This window comes from Macrobrachium nipponense, chromosome 32 (assembly GCF_015104395.2).
Source record: "Macrobrachium nipponense isolate FS-2020 chromosome 32, ASM1510439v2, whole genome shotgun sequence".
Taxonomy (NCBI): Eukaryota; Metazoa; Arthropoda; class Malacostraca; order Decapoda; family Palaemonidae; genus Macrobrachium; species Macrobrachium nipponense.
Window position 1 is genome coordinate 71,947,282 of NC_061094.1, and position 23,648 is coordinate 71,970,929.

Here is a 23,648-nt window from a genome sequence, read left to right on the forward strand (position 1 = left end):
TTTTCTCCCTCCCTCCCCCACCAGTTGAACCTTACAACCTGTTGGAAGGTTTGTGTTCGTTCAAACAGCCCCCCCCAAGTTCTTTCCCATTTGCGATCGCGAAAAAATTATGCCTTTCGGAAGCATTCCCGTCGAGAATTTGGCCGTACAATCCCGCACCTCGGCGTGAGTGCATTTGCCAGGTTTTTTAGTGAATGACAGAATATGGTTTGCCAATAAGAATCAATGGATTGGTGCGCAGATGTCGTACTGAAAACTGGCTTCAACGCCCTTCCGACTGGAATGGACGTCTGCCAGACGTACGGTTCGATTTGCTTAGCGCTTGGGAGTGACTTTTATTTCCACGGAGGTCAGTGGTTCCCTTCGGTGTCAGTGTCTTAAACTGATGATGAACGGATGATTTGCGGTTGTAAATAAAAGCATAACTACGTCGATTAGATGGGCAAATGAACGTGAGAATCTTTGGCTGTTATTGTTGGAGGAACTCCCTCCCTTCCTCCCCCCGCCTAACCACCACCCACCCGATGGGAAATGTCCCGGCCAACCCAGCAGCAGCAGAAGAATACTCAGTGTCAAGTTAACCGTGGCCGTGGAAGGTCAGTGCCGTTGTTCTCTGGATCGTATCCCGAGTCAAACGTAGTGTGTGTGAGACGCATGTTCAGTCAGTTCCACTAAGTTGCATTGCATCAAAGTGATATTAATATATAAGTGTTCGTGGATAGATAGGAGATTGCTCGAGTTTTTTACCTTTAGGTTAATCGCGAATTACCTGGATTTTATCTCAAAGCAGGTGTGGATTTTTTAAAACCACGTGGGAAGGACGGAGAGGAGAGGAGAGAGAAGTGGTCGTCAGCTGAGGTATTTATTCTTCAAGGTAGGCCCAACGGCAAGACGTTGTTTGAGCGACGTTACCTAGACGACTTAAAAGACTCTGTAGTAGGCGACTTAAGACTGTAGATTAATGTATCATTTTTATTTTTATCTGTTCTCCTATTATTTCGTATTTATCTTCTTATTTGACGTTATTAGACGACACTCTAGTAGGTGACTTAAGACAGTAAATTATGTTTCATTTTTTAAAAATCTGTTCTCCTATTATTTCGTATTTATATTCTTCAGTGATGTTACTGGACGACTTAAAAAGACTCTCTAGTAGGTGACTTAAGACTGTAAATTATTAATGTTTCATATTTTTAATCTGTTCTCTGATTATTTCGTATTTATCTTCTTCAGTGACGTTACTAGACGATTTAAAAAGACTCTCTAGTAGGCGACTTGAGACTGTAAATTATTAATGTTTCATTTTTTAATCATGTTTCATTTTATATATATATATCTGTTCTCTGATTATTTCATATTTATACCCTTCTCTGGCGTTATTCTTTAGATTGTTAACGATTCATTTTTTTCATATATCCGTTCTCCTATTATTTCGTATTCATTTCAGTGGCTTTAGATAAATATTTGATTTTTTTTTATATCTGTTCTCCTGTTATTTCGTATTTATACTCTTCTCTGGCGTTATTCTTTAGATTATTAATGATTCATTTTTTTATATATATCTGTTCTCCTATTATTTCGTATTTATCCTCTGCAGTGGCGTTAATATTCTTTGAAGTACACCGTCACGCCATCATATAAAGGTTTTCGTGTTAGGGAATTCATACATTCCAGCTCGGGTTACAATTGATTTATTCGACAACCGCGAAAGAATGTACCAGTTTGTGTAGGTGTAGGTAGTTTACAGCTACCTACACCTACACAAACTAATCTTTGTAGCCCTGTTTGATATCGTAGGCGAGCGAGTTCGTATCGTAGTCACTACACAGTCTGAAAGATTTCGTTATTAATGGCGTATTTTTTATAATGAAAGAAATGTATTTATTCATAGCATTTTTGAGGTATACCCCAATGCCATATTTATTAGATTAAAATTAGAAATGAATCTACCATAGTACAAAAATCATCATGCAATTTCTTTTGAGATAGCAGTGTTGGTTATGCATATGCATATGTATTGGTTTTTGGTATACACATACGTGTTGCACACTGATATTTATCTAAATACATAAGCTATTGATACAAGTAACATTACACACTACCTTGAATTGCTACCATTCGCCATATTTAAGTAAATTGACGTCGCATATTCATGACGTGCTATATAAGTTTACGTTTGTTAATCCAGAATTCCTTAGGTTAGGGGGTGATTTGGACTTTGAGAATATGTGTACATAATGTGTTTTTTTTTTCTTCTCAAATGATTAACAGTTGTTTTGCTAGGATTTGCGAGCAGGTCCATAGCTCAGGAGTCAGTTTAATATTTGATAAAGTTACATTTTATTGGTTATATTTTGTATACAAAAAGTGGATATAAATGACTGTGTATTATCAGTGTTGGACATTGCTAGCCAAATGATCACAACCAATACAATTTTTTTCCCTTGGAAAAAATTATTTTATTCCATACATCATGTATGATATAAACGTTAACTTCTGATATATTGATATGGAGGAGTTTCCCAAATAAAGCTTATTGATATAACGGGAATGTTTAGGTTTTATATTCTGGACAAAATATTTTATTGTAGCATTTAGAGATTACTTTATAATTTATGCGTTGGTGTTGTTCAGTTCAATAGCCTAAAATAACTTTATGGTACAGAATCTTTGTGTGTGTGTGTGTGTGTGTGTGTAAGGGAATGCCATTCATGTTTTGTGTCCTCCTTTCGCTTATAGAAAACAGCTATATATTATAGTCTGTTGTTCCTGTCGATTAAGGTTCTTTATGCTGGCACGGGCTCTTGCTCGCAAAGCGGCCTGCATATAGTACCTACGATACAGCCTTCGAAGTGTAGAGAGGGATAAGATATACCACTGCTGTTTCTTAGTATTCAGTAGAATTTTTCATTGGAAAGCCTTTTTATTTTTATTTATTTTTTATTTTATTTATTTATTTATCTATTTATTTTTTTTGTAGATGAAGACTTTTGATATCTTCACTAGTACTAAGGACTTTGAAGAGATTAATAAACTATTCTTTATGTACATACACACTTGTATTATATATATAGAATGAATAATCATCACCGTGATTCATATAAATTATTCGAGCTACAAATGTCCTTTAATATCTAATTCGCTCGACCTCGGAATTGTAACATATTTTCATATATGAAACCGAAGGGGAATTTTTTAGTTGATAATAAATTATTATCAACTAAAAAATTCACTTCCGGTTTACATATATGAAAATATGTCAATTCCGAGGTGGAGCGAATTAGATATTAAAGGACATTTGTAGCTCCAATAAAGTAATATATAGAATGTGTAAAATTCAGCAATGACACTTTATCATTGATTCTAAAGGCACGCGACTAATGCTTTGTTTATTTTTACCTTATGGGCCAAGTTATCAATTTTGCTTTGGCACGCAATGTTCATTTATCATGGAAAGCAGAAAGTTCGAGGAAGGGAAGGACAACTGTTTTAATTTGTCGAGTCATGATCCTAAAGCGCTGATTATGTTGTTCCTTGTTAACCTTTTTGGGTTTTGTCTTTGATTTTTAATACCGTAGTAGATTATTATTATTATTATTATTATTATTATTATCGAACTTCTGTCATTTTATTAACGCTAAACTTGTAGTATTTAATCTCGGCAATAAAAAGAGTATACACTTGTTGAATGTCCCTTAATATGATTTTGACATAGGCCTAATACCCGCCGATTAAAATGTCATTCATAGGCCTATATGCCTTTCATTAAGGCTCATACCTGTGAAGTATTAGAACTGGAATTGTTTACATATTCATATTTCATAATAACAGATATTACGTTTTTTGACATAGGCCTAATATCCGCCGATTAAAATCTCATTTATAGGCCTAGATGCCTTTCATTAAGGCTCATACCTGTGAAGTATTAGAAGTGGAATTGTTTACGTAACATATTTATATTTCATAATAACAGATATATTTAGTTTTTTTTACATAGGCCTAATATCCTCCGATTAAGATCTCATTTATAGGCCTATATGCTTTTTATTAAGGCTCATATCCGTGAAGTATTAGAGCTGAAATTGTTTACATGTCATATTTATATTTCATAATAACATATATTTATGTTATTGTTACATAGGCCTAATATCCGCCGATTAAAATCTCATTTATAGGCCTATATATGCCTTTCATTAACGCTCATTTCCGTGAAGCATTAGAGCTGAAATTGTTTACATGTCATATTTATATTTCATAATAACAGATACCTATTTAGTTCATGAAACTGGAACTTGGAAACTGTTGTTCCAGATTTGGCTTAAAGTTTATCCCGAAGATCCGAGAACCGGTATAATGTAAACGAGGAGGTATTGGACGTTGGACAAATATACCGTGGGAGATTTCCCATTGCCTGTGCTTATTTTAGCAACTCTCTCTCTCTCTCTCTCTCTCTCTCTCTCTCTCTCTCTCTCTCTCCTCTTCAGGGAGAGTTGGAATCGATATGCAGGTCAATCTCTGGGAGCTTAGTGTAGGATATACTATACTTGTGGTTCTAAATAAGAGTGAATCTTTTATGTACGTATGTATATTTATATATTTACTATGCTGTATTAAAAGAAGGGATTAAGAATAAAGTGATTGAAACGTAAGTAGTAAAAAAAGGGGTAGAGCTTCGTATATAATGTGTAAGTTTAAGCAAATTAAAATGATCAGATATAATGAAAATCCGGTTGCAAGCTGGAAATGAACAGTAGGATGCAGGTGTTGAATTAAAGAGTAGAATTGTGATTTGGAGAATAATGGAGGATATCTTTAGCTTTTGGATAAAGCGAAAGGTTGTGAAAGAGTGCTTGAGGTGATATTGCAGGAGATTGGCTGTTAGGATTGGCACGGAAGAATAACTTAATGATAGGTGATTGGCGACATGAAAGAGAGACTGGTGTTGTGTGATTGATGAATTAGAAGGAAACCGGAGTTTGTGATTGGCTCAAATTTAGGCCTAGTTTATTAAGAGGATCAGAATGGGTTTGGAAAATAGGTGATTTATAATATTAGAAGGATAACGAACAATAAGTATTCATAGCAAAATAAGTTGACATTGATGACATCGAAAGAAAACTGAATATTAAGCAAGTGATAACTTTAGAAGTAGGCTAGAACTTATAATATATATATATAATATATATATATATATATATATATATATATATATATATATAAATATGTGTACATATTCATAAATATGTATAATGTTTAAAACATTATAAATGTATTACCTATACACTTCAATGGAGTTAAAATTGACCATTGAAAAAATATATTAAATTTGATGGATGCGCCTGTAAGCTGTCTCGACAGAAAGTCCACGGAATTGAATCGCAGCAAGATAACAATTGCAAGTGATTTAGCAAATTCACTTCATGTCGATCTGTCAGTGTCAGCAGCGGTTCGCGTGACGGAGAAATTGGTCTTGGAAGCACATCTTGCCTGTTGGTTTTATTTATATTCAGAAGTGCCAGAATTTGAGTGAGAAAAATCTCTCTCTCTCTCTCTCTCTCTCTCTCTCTCTCTCTCTCTCTCTCTCTCTCGCCATCCTTTATTTTTTAAATGATCTTGGTTGGTGAAACACTTACTAGGTCTGATTTGTGAAAAGTAAGTTATTCTGGTATGGCTACATGCTTCTTCTGATGAGTATCATTACACATTCACAATTATCGTAAATATCTGTAAACAAGCGAAGTACAATAGCATTCTGTACTTCATTTCCCAATTCGTTTCTACTGAAACTTTATTCGTTCAGGTGGAGAACTCTAGCTTTACCAATATATGTGAAGGGTAGTTAGGCCTAAATCACTTTACTACGTACGTACCAGATTTCTAAAGGGCAAAGTTTAGTGAGCTTGAAACCTAATGGGGTTTTCCCTTCAGATTCGTCCCGTAAAATTGTAGAAAAATAGTTCGGTGCAAGCCGTGAAGGCAGCGATAGGCTTACTCATAAATGAAGATCAGTTAGAAATAACAGGAGGAGGTACAAAATTCAGGAGTTTGTCTGTTGAAGGAAAGACAGTAGGTGAATCGTGTAGGCCTAATCTCAGGACAATATATTAGGTTGTTTTGGAGCGGGTGACTTTAAAAATTTGTCTGAGATTTTCAGTTAGGCCTATATAAGGCACAAAGTATTTCCGGACCTTTTCAAATATACGTAATGATAATGTTGATATTAGCAGCAATCAACGCCATGTTGATTTTGTTGACAAACAGCAAGATAATGAACTTAGGATGCTGTGGAATAACAGTTTTACAAAAAAAACGTATTTCCTGTTTTTACGGGCTGCTAAAAAGCAAGAGCCGTGCCAACACAAGACTGGAATCTATATCCATCGTCAGTTATTTAACGCTGGTTTATGCTATGAAATTAATCATAAGCCTATCGATTCGGAAATACCGTATTGGCTCTAGGCCTATGTATACAGTCTTAAGTGTGATGGTTTGTCGTTCATATAACGGTTAAACAAGAGGCGTGGGCGTAGTTCTTCGTATGTACAGATGAGGTTATCTCGTAGAAAGATAGTGGGCGTGAAGTCATGGTTTGATGGCTCCTGTGCTTTGTTGCTTTGTTTGCAGTTTACACTAACCAACTGGTTATGCTAACGGTTCTCCGCTCGCTGTAGAAGGTGGATTTAAAGCAGTAGAATTTGATATGGAAACATCCCATGAATATGAGAGGAGAGAGAGAGAGAGAGAGAGAGAGAGAAATCTCAAAAAGGTAACAGTTATAACTGTGCATCGTTATTATGTACTGTTATAGTCTAGAATGCTAGACTCCGTTAAGGCCCGGGGTGTAATCTGTTTAGGGAAATACTCAGAGAGAGAGAGAGAGAGAGAGAGAGAGAGAGAGAGAGAGAGAGAAATCTTCTGGTTGGATTGTCCGTTTGTATGAGAAGGACGGAAGTTGCAACGCCTAATCACAGTTAAACTGGCGTTAGGCCTAAGGTGATATTTTACATCCTGGGTCATTTCTTGTTTAAGCCTAATTTGTGAAGATTTCGCCCCTTTTATCACATGAAAATGCGTGTTCTTGGGCTACCCGTGTGTGTGTGTGTGTGTGTGTTTAATCACTGAAAAAGTACACAAACCTCATCCATATTTTTCTCGAAAAAATATGTAAAATTATTAGCATAGGCCTAACGGCAGTTTCTTAACTGCGATTAGTAGGCCTTGCAACAATGGGGAGATATTTCTCAGAGAGAGAGAGAGAGAGAGAGAGAGAAATGCTACTGTCTAAATATATGCAACAGGTATATGCAAATGAAGTGCATTCCTCCTTTTGTAGTTATACTTCAGATGACAGGAACTGCAGCTCATCTCCAGGAATAGACGCAAATCTTGATGCCTTTTTGTTTATTTCGATAGTTTTTTATTTTAATTTAGTATTTCCTTGTATCTTCACACAGACATACAATGTTCACTCTCAAAACAAACCAGTTCTAGATCATTGTAGGTGACATGCATGGAAAACTCCCTTAAAAACGGCAGCCCGGATGTGGTTATATTCATTGTGACGAAATGATGAGAGCCGAGTTGCCTGTTAGTCAATTTATGATGAGACAGTGACTTGATGTTTTTGATTGGGCTTCCTTTGTTTATGTAAACAAAGTCCGGACTGATTGGGAGTTTTGATTAGTACTACTTTTTTTCCAGTCGAATCCTTGTGTCTGTCTACTTGCTTAAATAATCCATCGTATTTTATGGCTGCCTTGATGAAGGCGGGAAATTGTGATTAATATTTTGGTGATATATTTCACGCGATGAACAAAGGATAGATATTTTTTTTTTTTTTTTACGCGCCAGATTCACTGACGTTTATTACGGTTGCTGTGATGTGTGTGAGATGGGTTTTTTCGGTGAAGTCTCTCTCTCTCTCTCTCTCTCTCTCTCTCTCTCTCTCTCCTCTCTCTCTCTCTCTCTCTGTTATATCATGTGTATTGATGACTAAATTTTATCGAACTTAAATCAAGTATTTTATTCACCTAATATATCTCTGTAAGGCTTCTCTCTCTCTCTCTCTCTCTCTCTCTCTCTCTCTCTCTCTCTCTCTCTGAAAAAGGACGAGTTACACAGCACATACAAAGACCATAGAGGGACATTATACCAAGGATCAGCAGAGGTTCTTGCAATAGAGAGAGAGAGAGAGAGAGAGAGAGAGAGAGACTGTCAGTATCCATAACACTTGCATAAGCTGCAACACACCAAATGTGCGTGGTTTGTCGTTTGAGGTCAACGGCAAACAACGCCATTGTTGTGGTATATGTATATCGCTCGACGGAGACCGAATTATATCTTCCCCCCCACCCCCCACCCCCCACCCCCCCGTAGTACTTCGCCAGATTGCGGGAGAGAGACGGAAGGAACAGCAGCGTCCTGGCTGCTCTTCTCGTGTTGTTGTTGCTCCCTCGTTTGTGATGGTTTGTTAGCTCAGAGGCGCAAGGTTTACTGTTGTTTGTTTGTTTGTTTGTTTGTTAGTCGGTGGATGCGTTGCACTCAGATGGATTGTTGCTCTCTCGATTGTGATAGTTTGTTAGTTCAGAGAGGCGCAGATTTACTGATGATTGTTTGTTTGTTTGTCAGGGGATATGTTGCTCTCTTGGATTGAATTGTTACGCTCTCGTTTTGTGATGGTTTGTTACTTTTTTGTTAGTCTGGAGAAATTGTTGCTCTCTCATTTGTGATGGTTTGGTAGCAGAGAGGCGCATGGTTTACTATTTGTTTGTTTGTTTGGTAGTCGGGGGATATGTTGCTCTCTTGTTTGTGATGGATTGTTAGAAGATACTGTTGCTTCATTATATTTTGGAGTTTTTTTATACACGGAAATAAAATATATGCTAAAGGCCCCCTTATATATATATATATATATATATATATATATATATATATATATATATATATATATATATATATAGGTATATATATATATATATATATATATATATATATATATATATATATATATATATATATATATATAGTATATATATATATATATATATATATATATAGATATATATATATATATATATATATATATATATATATATATCATATATATATATATATATACACACACACACGTATCTCTCTCTCCCTCTCTCTCTCTCTCTCTCTCTCTCTCTCTCTCTCTCTCTCTCTCTCTCTCTCTCTCCTCTCTCTCTCTCTATATATATATATATATATATATGTAGATATATATATAGATAGGTATATATATATATATATTATAGTATATATATATATATATATATATACCTATCTATATATATGGAGAGAGATAGGTATATATATATATATATATATATATATATATATATATATATATTATATATATAATATCCATTGCCTATGGAATATTTCCTGTCAAATACATAAAGATGCCTTTTGTCTTAAATTTAGTTAGAATTCAGGGGAAAAAGCGACAAGTAGAAAGACTTTTTTTTTCTAAATATAATATTATGGTATTACAAAGTCCTGTCCTGGGGCGTGAATTCATTGTGTCACATTCGCAGAGGTGGGTGGGTGGTGGAGGGGCTGTTTTTGTGAAATGTGATGTTAATTCCGCTTTGTTCAGGAAAATAAGTCTCTAAGAATCTGAAAGAGAGAGACTTGTTAGGTCAGCTTTAAGGTTAAAAATAGCATCTTTTGTTGTTTTTCATTAATTAATTTTTTTCTCACTCTTTAGACATTGTGTTTCTTGGCTTTTATCCTGAAGGTTTAGTGCTTTTGTTTTTTGTCGTTTCATCGTATTCCTTAATTGTTAGATTTTTCTTATGCCATTATTATACTTTTCTTATACTTTTAATGTAAACTCTATTAGGCCTAGTATGTATTAGGTCGGTTCCACTACTATTTGTTGCTCTCTCTCTCTCTCTCTCTCTCTCTCTCTCTCTCTCTCTCTCTCTCTCTCTCTCTCTCTCTCTCTCTCAACAAAGCATTTAGTAGGGTTTCCATATGTGGAAGGTTTGTGACTATCCCTTAAAAGTCAAGGCTATGATGTGGCTCCAAGCGCTGCTTTCATCTGCGAAGCATTCCTTTGAACCTCCTATAGGCCTATTTGAAGAATTCACGTCTCATAGCAGTGCAGCGTTTATCTAGATAAACTAGAGAAGTTATATTTATAGTTGAGTGTTTTCTCTGGCGTATGGTATGGGACTAATATTATAACATGGCCACTCAAATGGTCCGTATCTAATTTTCCAGTTGGATTCACACAGTGTCTGACTTCCATTGTAGTAGAGATGTGATACTCCAACCTATTAGGAACTAGACTCATTCCATTTATGCCTATGGCTGTTATAAAGTCTATGTACAATTGCGTCACTCATATCTGCTGGTGGCTGCCCTAATCAAGACTCAGTTTGATTTTGCGACTTACAATAAGTTAAGCTAATAGCGTGCCACATTGATTTGAATATGATATTTCTTGCGTGCAATTAGGCCTACTTATACCAAATTAATAATGTATGTATATAGTACATAGTAAATTTAAGTATATTGATCTATAAAAATACATTATGACTATATATTTGTGGATTTTGTACATAAATTACGTATATTGTATATGTATTGAATTGTAAGATGAACTTTAAAATGTATTTTTTTTAAATAAAAGAGAAAAAATAAATAATAATGATATTCCCATATTATTTGTTATCACGTCTGTAATGGTTTATATTTTTTTATTAAAAGAATTGACATTTTATAACTTTTCATTTAGTTTGAAAATAGATATGGCTACCTGAGGGTTGGCCCGAAACCCTTCTTCGGGGCTAGGCTATTGCCATTTTTAAGCTTCGAATAGGCCTAAAGTACTGGAAAATGGTCTTATTCGCATTCCTTTTGTTATTATGAATGTAATTATTTATATTTTTGCCATGGAAATAATATATATATATAATTTATGAAAAAAAAATGCTTTAGTACTAGACAATTTGAATGTGGTTATTTATAGTTTTTACAATGGAAGTAATATAGGTAATATTACAATTTATAAAAATAGATATGGTTGCCTGAAGGCTGTCGAGAATCTGGTCTTCAGTACTAGAAGACTATTGCTTCTGCAACGCTCCTAGGGGCCTCTGGAACCTTAAGTGGGAAGTCTCTTGTATTTCTGAATTATGCAAAGTGCTGCCAAGATAGAATTTTCTCTCGCCCAAATTCGGCTTTGCGAAGATTTGGCCATGTCCCACTCGGCCTTCGATATATTTTGTCCTTCCAGTATACGGCTGAGGAGTGGTTTGTACCAGCGAAGCTGTCTTGATAACTTGGGTATTAAGGCTCTCTCTCTCTCTCTCTCTCTCTCTCTCTCTCTCTCTCTCTCTCTCTCTCTCTCTCTCTCTAATACTCATAATAAAAGTTGACTGGGAACCAGTTCAGTTAGATACTGTCTGGGCAGTAGGTGTTTTTATGTCTTTTATTTAACTTTTCTGCTATTTTTATGGAACGTTATTATTATTATTATTATTATTATTATTATTATTATTATTATTATTATTATTAATTGAAAAATCCTCATAGTAGCACGAGTCTTCAAATGAAGAAGCAAATCCACGGTTTTGTAAATGTACATATATTTGAATTTAAAAACAGCAAGGATAGCTTTCGGGTATCTGTTCGGTTCCCTTATCAATCTGAGATTGATATGGGGAACCGAACAGATTCCCGAAAGCTATCCTTGCTGTTTTTAAAGTTTAGATATGTGTATATTTACATATAACTGTGGATTTGCTTCTCCATTATTATTATTATTATTATTATTATTATTATTATTATTATTATTATTATTATTATTATATTTAAATTAATACTTTTAGAAGCCATTACCTTACCCATAATATGAACATCGGGCAGCTATCAGCAAATTTCAGCCCTGATGAGAAGAAAATAATAAGAAAAATTTGAAAAGACCATATATAGAGTCAGTTCCACTGATGCTGCCATCCTCTTTAACAAAGCATTATTATTATTATTATTATTAGATTATTATTATTTTATTATTCTTATTATTATTAATTATTATTTATTATTATTATTATTATTATTATATTATTATTATAGTTGCGTGGCCCAGCAGGACACATATTGTTTATGTGGGATAAATGAAATATGAAAACGTGTCAAAATTATTACAGATATGGTAATGGGTTCAATATTAAAGTTGATGTGGACTATTGAAATTGAAATTGGTTTGAAATTAAGCTTTGCGGTTTATTTATTTTTTTTTTAAATAGCCTATTTTAGGTTTTGAAAGGACTGTTGGAGTAGAGGATATTAAAGCTTCCTACGATTTGTTGATCTGGGAGTAGGTCAGGTTGAATATACGCAGGATTGTTGGAATTTAAATCAGTTGGTGTAGGTGTAGTGGTCCTTATGCCAGCATAGGCTCTTATCCAAAGGCCGTAAGTGTGGTGTGGTTTTAAAGGGACTAGGCCTACGGATACTCGTGTAAGCCTCCAGTCTCCTGCAACCAGAGAGAATAAAAGATAGATGAACAAGGCGTGATCCGACCTCAAGCTTACTCGAGGCGCTTGCTAAAATCTAAACGGTCAAATAGCACGTTGTTTTACCAACGAAAATTAAAACAAATAATCTATTTTTTATTAGAAATAATTGTTCTGTACTGTTTAACATGCACATTATTTATTTTTTACATGTTCATTCAAATGAATATATCATAAATATCCTATCCTAAAATTCCTGTATCTTTAACACAATGCGAAACTCCTTTTTCAAACGTTTTTAGGCTCTTCCAAGACGTTTCCTAACCTCCCCCCTCCCCCCCGCCCCCCCCGCCCCACCCCCAACAACTACAACAACCTTTTCAGACTTTTTAGGCTTTTCCATAGGGCTTTCCTACACCCCCACAACTACAACAACTTTTTCAGACCTTTTAAGGCTCATCCATAGACCTTTCCTAACCCCTAACAACTACGAAATTTTGCACTCTTTTGATGAAAGATTTTTATTTCAAAAATGATTTTTAAAAGTATTTTAATTTTTGTACAACAACAACAAGGTAGTTTGTAGGCTTACTCCCCGACTAAGCGGAAATAAATTATGTAGGAATTGTTGATGATGGAGAAGAGTTAATAATCAAGCTTTGTAGAGTCTCACTGAATCAAGCAGCAACGATTCTAAGAGATGGAAAATCATCACACTTCCAAATGAATCTCTGATGGTTAACGCCCCCACCCCCCTCCCTAATGAACTATTAATCGCTTCTCACTCATCCGGGTAACAGGATTAGTTCCATCCACGCTTTTAGCTTGAGAAGCATTCTCATCGATCCTCCCCGGTGAGAGATGTGTGTACTTTTCGTTCATCGCCAACAGTGAAAGGTCACGTAGCTGTTGTGTCATTGGTCTGAGAATTGTAAGGAAATGCTCAAGTTTACTAGAATTGAGTTAGTAATTTTTTTCTACTTTCAGTTTTATGTAAAGGAAAACTATTGAGATGGCTATTTGGCTGTCCACAAGTTTACTAGTCTAGTTTTCAGTAAAGGAAAGCTGTTGAGATGTTATTTTTCTGTTCACAAGTTTACTCTAGAATTGACTTAATATTATTTACTACTTCTAGTTTTCTGTAAAGAAAATCTGTAGAGATACCTGTTTGTCTATCCCCAAGTTTACAGGAATTGAATCATAATTATACTTCTAGGTTTCTGTAAAGCAAAACTGTTGAGATGGCTATTTTTCTGTCCACAAGTTTACTCTAGAATTGACTTAATATTATTTACTACTTCTAGTTTTCTGTAACGGAAAACTGTAGAGATGGCTTTTTACCTGTCCACAAGTTTGCTAGTATTGACTTAATAATATTTTCTACTTCGAGTTTTCTGTAAAAAATAAAACTATTGAGATGGCTATTTTTCTGTCCGCCCTTAGCTCTTAACAACTAAAGTGGCTAGAGGGCTGAAAATTGTTATGTTGATCATCCACCTTCCAGTCATCGAACATACCAAATTGCAGCCTTCTAGCCTCAGTAGATTTTATTCTATTCAAGGTTAAGGTTAGCCATGGATTTTTAATCTAGCAGCGCTTGACCGCATCTGGGGAGCAACTGGACACTGCCCGGTCGTAGCTTGAGCTTTTCCTTAAAATTCAAGACGCAGTTTGTTTTTCATGAGAAGTTTATTACATTTTAAAAAGCGAATAAATATGCTGGTCAGCTCACTAATTAGCGCCCTGCCTGTCACCCAGTAATTAGATGTAAAAGCTTAAATCTCAGCGAACACTAATTTAGGTTAAAGTACTAACCCATTATTAATTTCTCACAGTCGTAAATCATAGCGAAATTATATTTTCTGTAAATGCAGCCTTTATATTAGGCTAAGATTTCGGCGTGTGGGGACACTGCCACGTATTTTTTCATACATATACATGCCAAGAAGCGACAGTTGTATTTAGGAGTGATCTTTCGATAATGTTAATGAATTCGTGGCTTCCATGACTACATTTTGCACGACGTAGATAATATGTGTCATGTCTCTATGATGTGGAGGGATCTCATTTCTTATTATACATATATTCATTTATGTATGCATCCGTTCGAGCAGATGGTGCATTGCCAGATACTCTGGTCCACCAATAACCAGTCGAATTCTCATTCTGCAACTGGTTTAGACCTTTGCAATATTTATGAAGTGTATCATCTTTCTTTCTTTCTTGCACAAAGGCCGGATGGATGGACGATATTATTCCAGTATTTGCCACATGCCAAACAAGGCATGAGCCGACCTCCAGCTTGCTCAGGATGCGCGCTTAAATCTACGGTCTAATAGTGCGTTGTCTCACCAACGAAAATTAAAATAAATACACTATATTTTATTAGAAGATCCGACCTCCAGCTTACTCGGGATGTGTGCTAAAATCTACGGTCAAACAGCGTGTTGTCTCACCAACGAAAATTTAAATGAAGATGCTATATTGTATTGGAAATAATTGTTCTGTACTGTTTAAATATGCACATTATTTATTTTTTTACATCTTCATTCTTTTAGATAAATCATAAATATCCTATCCTAAAATTCCTGTATCTTTAACTCCACGCGAAACACCTTTTTTCAGGACGTATTTAGGCTTTCGTAGACCTTTCCTACCCTAAAAAGAAAAACACAACGAACAACAAAGTAGTTTCACGTTTTTCATTCTAATAGATAAATCATACATATCCCATCCTAAATTCCTGTATCTTTAACTCCACGCGAAACACCTTTTTTTAAGACATTTTTAGGCTCTTCCAGACCTTTCCTACCCCTCCCCCCTAAGCAGCAAGAACTAAGTAGTTTTTAGGCTTACTCCCCGAGTAAGCGAAAAAGCAGAGGATGATTAGAGATGGAAGAGAGAGTCAAGAGAAAATTCCTTTATATTTAACTCGACACGAAACACCTTTTGCAGACCTTTTTAGGCTTTCCCATAGACCTTTCCTACCCCTCCCCCGAGCAACAACAACAAAAAGAAGTTTTTTAGGCTTACTCCCCGAGTAAGCGTAAAGCAGAGGATGATAAGAGATGGAAGAGAGAATCAAGAGAAAAAGACCAGGTGTTCATCCAGGAGAGAGAGAGAGAGAGCGTCTGCTTCTCTCTTGCTATGCTCTGTGCATTTAAACCTCCCATCCGTTTCCTCTTTTAACTGCTCATGCCTACCCCCCCAACTTCTGTCGTTTCTTCTTTTTCTTTCTTCTTCTTCTTCTTCTTTCTTCTTCTTCTTCTTCTACGCTTTATGTTTTGATACTGAATCGAGTTTTTTTTTTTTTGGAATAGGCCAGTTATGTTAGTCTACTGATATGATTTTGTAGTTTGCCATAGATTAATTGTCCGATAATTTCATACCGTCTCACGCATATTTAGACTAATGTATATATATAATCTGTTATATAATATTAATAGCAACTGAATCATCCTCACCTATTGCGTAGTTTCCTTCGATGTCTTATTTCTTGTTAAATATTGTTCTATTCTAACCTATTCATAGTTTGCTTTGCTTTTCAATTCCTCGTTAAATGTTGTTCTATTTACTGAGCCGAGATGGCTGATATAGGCCTAACCGAGATGCTGATATACTAGGCCTATAGGGATGAACTTGATCATTCTTATAGGTTATATACCATTCAAGGCGCCTATAAGTGATGATGATATCTTAATCTTAACTTTTCCCTGTATCCATTTACAGGTTACAGGTTTTCCCTACTCTACTACTACTATTATTATTATTATTATTATTATTATTATTATTATTATTATTATTATTTAAGTGTACATAAAACTAATTGCGGTAAGGGACTAATTTGTGATGAGGAGAGAGAGAGAGAGAGAGAGAGAGAGAGAGAGAGGTGGGAGGTGACGGTGGTTTCAGATGAGCAGTATCTCTCTCTTTGATGAGAAGTTATCCTTCTTCTTCTTCTTCTTCTTTCTTCGAGAGAGAGAGATTAAAGACGAGGAGCAATATTCTCTCTCTCTCTCTCAGTGATGAGAGAAGTCCTTTATTCTTCTCCTGTCGTGTTTACATCTCCTTAAGACCGTGACCGCTTGGAGGGGGGTTGGGGGTAGGGGTAGGAAAATATTGCCTTGTGTCTCTCTCTCCCTCATATGTCGTTGGGTTGAGGCGCGCAGGCGCGCGTATTGATTTAAAAAAAAAAACTTTAGTGTTAAATGGTTTTCTAAAGCTTAGCGCGTGTTTTTTTTTTTTTTTTTTTTTTTTTTTTTTTTTTTTTTTGTCGAGTCCTTGGTCTTGTAGGTTCGAAATTTCGACTTCTCCTTGTCTCCAAGTACGGTCCTTGCCCGTGATTTCAAGGACCGGTCCATGATTTGTGAATTTCCAGGCCCTGCTGCCCTTGCTCGTGTTCATGGATCCTTGTTGGTGGATTTCAAAGAGCTGTACTTTTTCGTGACTCCAAGGAGCTGTCCTTATTCTTGGATTTCAAGGACCGGTCCTTGTTCGTGGACTTCAAGGACCTGTCCTTCGTCGATATAAGGACATGTTCCTTTTCTTGATTCTAAGGACTGATCCTTGTTCGTAGATTTCAAGGACCGGTCCTTGTTCGTAGATTTCAATGACCTGTCCTTGTTCGTAAATCTCAAGGACTGGTCTATTTTCGTGGACTTCAAAGGACCTGTCCTTCTTCTATTTAAGAACATGTTCTTTTTCGTGATTCTAAAGACCAGTCCTTGTTCGTATATTTCAATGAACATGTTTTGGGGAAACGCCCAAATACACTTGTTTCCTGTCCTGGGCTGCAGATCGAATGTTTGTTGCATGACTGTGAGAGCCGCGAGTTTTGAGAGAGAGAGAGAGAGAGAGAGAGAGAGAGAGAGAGAGAGAGAGAGTCCGTGGTTTGGGAGATAAATAGACTTGAAGTGGTTTTAGCCAGAGATCGGATTGGCTGTGTTGACTTTAACCCAAGTAAGCCTATATGGCCATTCGAACTTTTCAGCAGCGTCAACCGGTCGTGAGCGAAAGGCTCTCTCTCTCTCTCTCTCTCTCTCTCTCTCTCTTTTATTTACAAAACTCAAAAAGTTACAGGTTACACTCTTACGACTTCGTCCTCGACGTTTTCCTTAGTTAAATACAGGTATACCTGTATGAGCTGCATTTGAAATAAAGGGTTATATTTCATTTTCTCTGTTGTATATTCCAGGTGGTTTGAAAGAACCGCGGAATGAATTGAATTTATGACACATTGATGTCGCGAGGCTAAACGTTGTATAGTTATTTGGAATTGATGTAATTTAAAATTGTCATAATTTTTTCCTTTATTTTTATTTAACAAATGACGCACTCATATCTTAAAAGATAAAAAAAAACTACTGAGGCTAGAGGGCTGCAAATTGGTACGTTAATCTTCCATCCTCCAATCGTCAAACATACCAAATTGCAGCCCTGTATCCTCTGTAGTTTTTATTTTATGTAAGGTTAAAGTTAGCCGTAACCGTACGTCTGGCAACTATATAAGGTCAAGCCACCATCAGTCCGTGGTTGAACGTTTCACGGGCCTCGGCTCATACAGCATTATACCGAGACCAGCCAAAGATAAAGATAGATCTATTTTCTGTGACCTTGTAGTTTTTTCTATTTTACTTAAGGTTAAAGTTAGCTATATTCGTGCGTCTGGCAACGATATAAAGCCAGGCCACCATCAGTCCGTGGTTGAAAGTTTCACGGGTCGCGGCTCAGGCAGCATAATACCGAGACCACCGAAAAATAGATCTCTTTTCTGTGACCTTGTAGTTTTTTTTTATTTATTTAAGTTTAAAGTTAGCCATAATCGTGCGTCTCTCAACGATATAAGGCCAGGCCACCATCGGGCCGTGGTTGAAAGTTTCACGGGCCGCGACTCATACAGCATTATACTGAGACCACCGAAAGATAGATATATTTTTTGTGACCTTGTAGTTTTTTATTTTATTTTATTTCAGTTTAAAGTTAGCCATAATCGTGCGTCTCTCAACGATATAAGGCCAGGCCACCATCGGGCCGTGGTTGAAAGTTTCAGGGGCCGCGACTCATACAGCATTATACCGAGACCACCGAAAGATAGATATATTTTCTGTGACCTTAACTTTACGCTGGTTCCTATTTCATCCAGATCCTACCTGCCAGGCTTGTGAGAGCTGATAGTCAGCTCAGTAGTCTGCTTAAACTATTTCGATAATAATAGTTTAATTATCTGTTGTCAGTCACGTAGAATGATGGATTTTGTTTTCGTTTTTGAATCGATGAAATGATTAGTATACCGATATTAGAAAAAAAAAGGGTACGACTTCATTTAAATGCTAATGAGGGCGTAGGAAGCGTCCCTGTTTGTTCTGTATTTAGGTTCTTTGTGTATTTTATCTGTATAAAGTAGAAATTTATTTCCACGACGAATCCTTTATTCAACTTACGTCATCGTGTGAAATGTCACTCAAGTAGGGGGTCTGGTATAGTAGATTCACATCAACCGTGCATTTGATGCCTAAGGCCAGTCCCTTACGACGCTCCTGATTGGCTGTTGATAAGCCAATCACACGGCTGGAAACTCTCAGTCTCTTTCGAGAGTTCACATAGGCAGGATATATGTTCCACCTCTCCTGAAAGACGTATACCTCAGGAGAGATGGAACATACATCCTGCCTACGTGAATTTTCGAGAGAGAATGAGAGTTTCCAGCCCTGTGATTGGCTTATCAATAGCCAATTAGGAGCGTCGTAAGGGAATCTACCATAGTACCGTCAGTGCACCTAGCTGCAACCTCCATCATTCATTTTTACTGTACCTCCGTTCATATTCTCTTCCATCTGACTTTCCTCCAACTCATCCTAACAGTTGATTCATAGTGCAACTGCTTTGAAGTTTTCCTCCTGTTACACCTTTCGAACCACCTTACTGTCAGTTTCCCTTTCAGAGTTGAATGACCTCGTAGGGCTCAGCGCTTGGCCATTAAGGCTAAATTCTATATTCTATTCGACTACGAATCTCTCTCTCTCTCTCTCTCTCTCTCTCTCTCTCTCTCTCTCTCTCTCTCTCTCTCTCCGTAACCATTTGATCTGCCCTTCTCTCTCTCTAACTTTATTTTCTCAATGGTGGAATCTCTTTCAGTGGTGGAATCTACCAGAAGGAGAGAGAGAGAGAGAGAGAGAGAGAGAGAGAGAGAGAGAGGAAACATTCCACAATTACATTTACAATTCGTAATTCATTTTCACGCGAGAGAATAAAATTACATTCACATACCATAAGTGCTTCTCAGCCAGAATAATTCGGTATAAACTTGGTACAGACATTAATTGTAATCAAACTCGAATTGCGAGCGATAATGAGCTATATTAATTTCACTCAAAAGTATGTCGTTATTTGTCATTCATGGTATATTACCAGGAAAACCAAATAAATTAAATATAACTTAAATCTCTCTCTCTCTCTCTCTCATCTCTCTCTCTCGTTCATCTCTCATCTCTCTCCTCTATATATATATATATATATAAATATATATATATTATATTATATATATATATACTATATATATATATTTATACACACGCAAACTCTCACAGAGAGAGAGAGAGAGAGAGAGAGTTCCCATAGTGTTTATATAGGGTGTGTGGGGTGGGGGGGGGGACATTTAACTAAAAGTCGATTCAATGGTTTGCCATACAAACATTTTAAGAACCTTAAATGTTTCCGCTTGAAGTACTTCCGATCCCTTTGAGTTGATCCCGCCCCCTGACACCCTCCCCCCCAGGTCCTCCCCTCTTGTCAAATATACTTTCCCTGGAATGGTGGTTGTGAGGGTTATAAATATTCAGGTTTAGGTTATGGATTTAGTTCGTGTGCAGAGGTAATCTGTAGCTGTTTGGTTAACTCCTAAGAAGCTTAAAAAGAAATGTATAGGTATTTTGAACAGCAGTAATTTTTTTCCTGAGGGGTTTTGTATATTTTGAACAGCAGTGTTGTATTTTCCTGAGGGGTTTTGTATATTTTGAACAGCAGCGTTGTATCTTCCTGAGGGGTTTTGTATATTTTGAACAGCAACGTTGTATTTTCCTGAGGGGTTTTGTATATTTTGAACAGCAACGTTGTATCTTCCTGAGGGGTTTTATATATTTTGGAAGCAGCGTTGCATCTTCCTGAGGGGTTTTGTATATTTTGAACAGCAGTATTGTATTTTCCTGAGGGGTTTAGTATATTCTGAACAGCAGCATTGTATTTTCTTGAGGGGTTTGTATATTTCAATTGTAATTTCCTGATTGGTTTTGTATATTTTGAACAGCAGAATGGTATTTTCTCGAGGTGCTTTGTATACTCTGAACAGCATAATAGTATTTTCCTGAGGGGTTTTGTATATTCTGAACAGCTGCATTGTATTTTCTTGAGGGGTTTGTATATTTTAATTGTAATTTCCTGATTGGTTTTGTATATTTTGAACAGCAGCATTGTATTTTCCTGAGGGGTTTGTATATTTTAATTGTATTTTCCTGATTGCTTTTGTATATTTCGAACAGCACTATTGTAATTTCCTGAGGAGTTTCTTATATTTTGAACAGCACCATAGTAATTTCTTGAGAGGTTTGTATATTTTGATTGTAATTTCCTGAGGGGTGTTGTATATTTTGAACAGCAGCATTATATTTTATGAGGGGTTTCGTATACTTTGCGACATTTGCTGACTAGTTTGCCTTTTACTCGATGGCTGTATCATACAAAATACTCTCTCTCTCTCTCTCTCTCTCTCTCTCTCTCTCTCTCTCTCTCTCTCTCTCTCTCTCTCTCACTGGGCTGTTTCTTGCGTCCCCAACTCCCTATCATCAGAGAGAGAAATAAGGAAGAGGAATGACAACATCGCAGACGACACCCGCGAATTGATTCCTGTCATTGTCTTGTCACTTTATTAACGACAAAAGCGAGAGTCATCGCGATGGTGCGAAGTTTCTCTCGAGTACGATCCGTAATTGTGGTGCGATTGGAATAATCACTGACAGCGTAATGTTATTATATATACGCGCCCAGGCTGACCTTCAACCTTCTGGGACCGAGAATGGATCTCCAGACCTCGGTGTTTGGTGCGAACTGTGCCATTTCGTAGCTTGGGAATTCTCCTTTGAACTTGAAATGTATCGATATTGACTTGGGAATCGGTGTATTGAATTAAAGAATGGTGCCATTTCGTAGCTTGGGAATTCTCCTTTGAACTTGAAATGTATCGATATTGACTTGGGAATTGGTGTATTGAATAAAAAAACGGTGCCATTTCGTAGCTTGGGAATTCTCCTTTGAACTTGAAATGTATCGATATTAACTTGGGAATTGGTGTATTGAATTAAAGAATGGTGCCATTTCGTAGCTTGGGAATTCTCCTTTAAGCTGAAATGTATCAATATTAATTTGGGAATTGGTGTAAGTCCATTTCGTAGCTTGGGAATTCTCCTTTGAACTTGAAATGTATCGATATTAATTTGGGAATTGGTGTGTTGATTAACAGAATGGTGCCATTTCGTAGCTTGGGAATTCTCCTTTAAGCTGAAATGTATCAATATTAATTTGGGAATTGATGTATTGAGTTAAAAAACTGTGCCATTTCGTAGCTTGGGAATTCTCCTTTGAACTGAAATGTATCGATATCAATTTGGGAATTGGTGTATTGATTTAAAGAATGGTGCCATTTCGTAGCTTGGGTTGGGAATTCTACTTTAAGCTTAAATGTATCAATATTACATTTCGTAGCTTGGGAATTCTCCTTTGAACTGAAATGTATCGATATCAATTTGGGAATTGGTGTATTGATTTAAAGAACAGTGCCATTTCGTAGCTTGGGAATTCTCCTTTGAATTGAAATACATCAATATTAATTTGGGAATTGGTCTATTGATTCAAAGAACGGTGCCATTTCATAGCTTGGGAATACTCCTTTTAGCTGAAATGTAACGATATTAATTTGGGAATTGGTCTATTGATTTAAAGAACGGCACCATTTCGTAGCCTGGGAATCCTCCTTTGAGCTGTAATGTATCGATATTAATTTGGGAATTGGTGTATCGATTAAAATGTGAAGAATTTTTGATGAGGTGTCTTGTGTATATGTTACACCCAGGAGGCCAGAGAGAGTAGTGTAGGGTTGAGGTGAGTGACGCAGTGTGTACAAGGAGTTCGATACGATGTTGAATAGCCTTCTGTTTACCCTAGGATTCGCGGGTTTCTCTCTGGACCTTCTGCTTACCCTAGGATTCGCGGATTTCTCTCTGGACCTTGTTTGCGGGAAATTCGCCTATTCGCGGTTTTTTTTCCGACGATAAATAATTTCTGAACTGGAATGTGAGCAAGAATCATCAGTTACGTATGAATGGGGCGATAAGAACTGCATTTCACAACCCCGGGATTCAACAACATCTTATGGGAAATGGCTTATTGATGAAAGTAAGACATTTATTTAGTAGGCCTATAGGCCAATGTGTAGCAAGAGCGAGTGCCGAAAGAGGAATTAGGACGGGAATGGTATAATGATTCCTTTATGTTATAAATAGGTTTTAGATACTGATTCCTGATTGAGGCGTCGGGAATATAGAGTTAAAGGAAGTATTATTTTGAAGGCTAAAACTTTGAATTGAATGTACTATAGCGAAGTAAAACTTGAGTATTAATGGACTAGGTGAGAGAGAGAGAGAGAGAGAGAGAGAGAGAGAGATGGGAGATGGGAAACGTTGCTCCGGAGTCAAATTAGACTTGAAGTGGTGTAGTCAAGTCTAGGATCGCCTGTGTTGACCTAAACTCAGGAAAGTCTATATAGACTTTCGAACTTTTTCAGCGTTGCCGGTCGGGGGACTCAAGTGGTTCTTTTGAGTCTATAACTTTTGTGTAGGTTTTTTTTTTTTATTAAAGTTTTTTTTTTTTTTTTTTTACTTCGAGTCTTTCGTTAAGGTACAGATTTACAGATGAGGCAGTGCAGTGCGGCTAATTATAAACGTGAGACATTCTAAGGTGATTCACAAATAAAAAGAAAGATAAATTTAATAAATTCAAACTAATGAATTCCATTATGAATTTATCTCATTCATTTTTTATTATTTTTAGTATTTCTATTAATAACTAATTCTTAAAAAAATGTTTTTGTAATATCCACTGGAAGTTTAG

The 23,648-nt window shown here is 36.4% G+C and overlaps 1 protein-coding gene across 1 annotated transcript in view; it reads left to right on the top strand.

Annotated features, from left to right (window-relative positions):
- Nucleotides 1-558: 558 nt before the first annotated feature.
- Nucleotides 559-23,648, top strand: part of LOC135207467 (putative uncharacterized protein DDB_G0281733) — a 552,278-nt gene continuing 529,188 nt past the window's right edge. The window contains exon 1 of the mRNA XM_064239193.1: nt 559-874. The gene's annotated coding sequence lies outside the window, so the exon portion shown is untranslated. The remainder of the gene's footprint in view (nt 875-23,648) is intronic.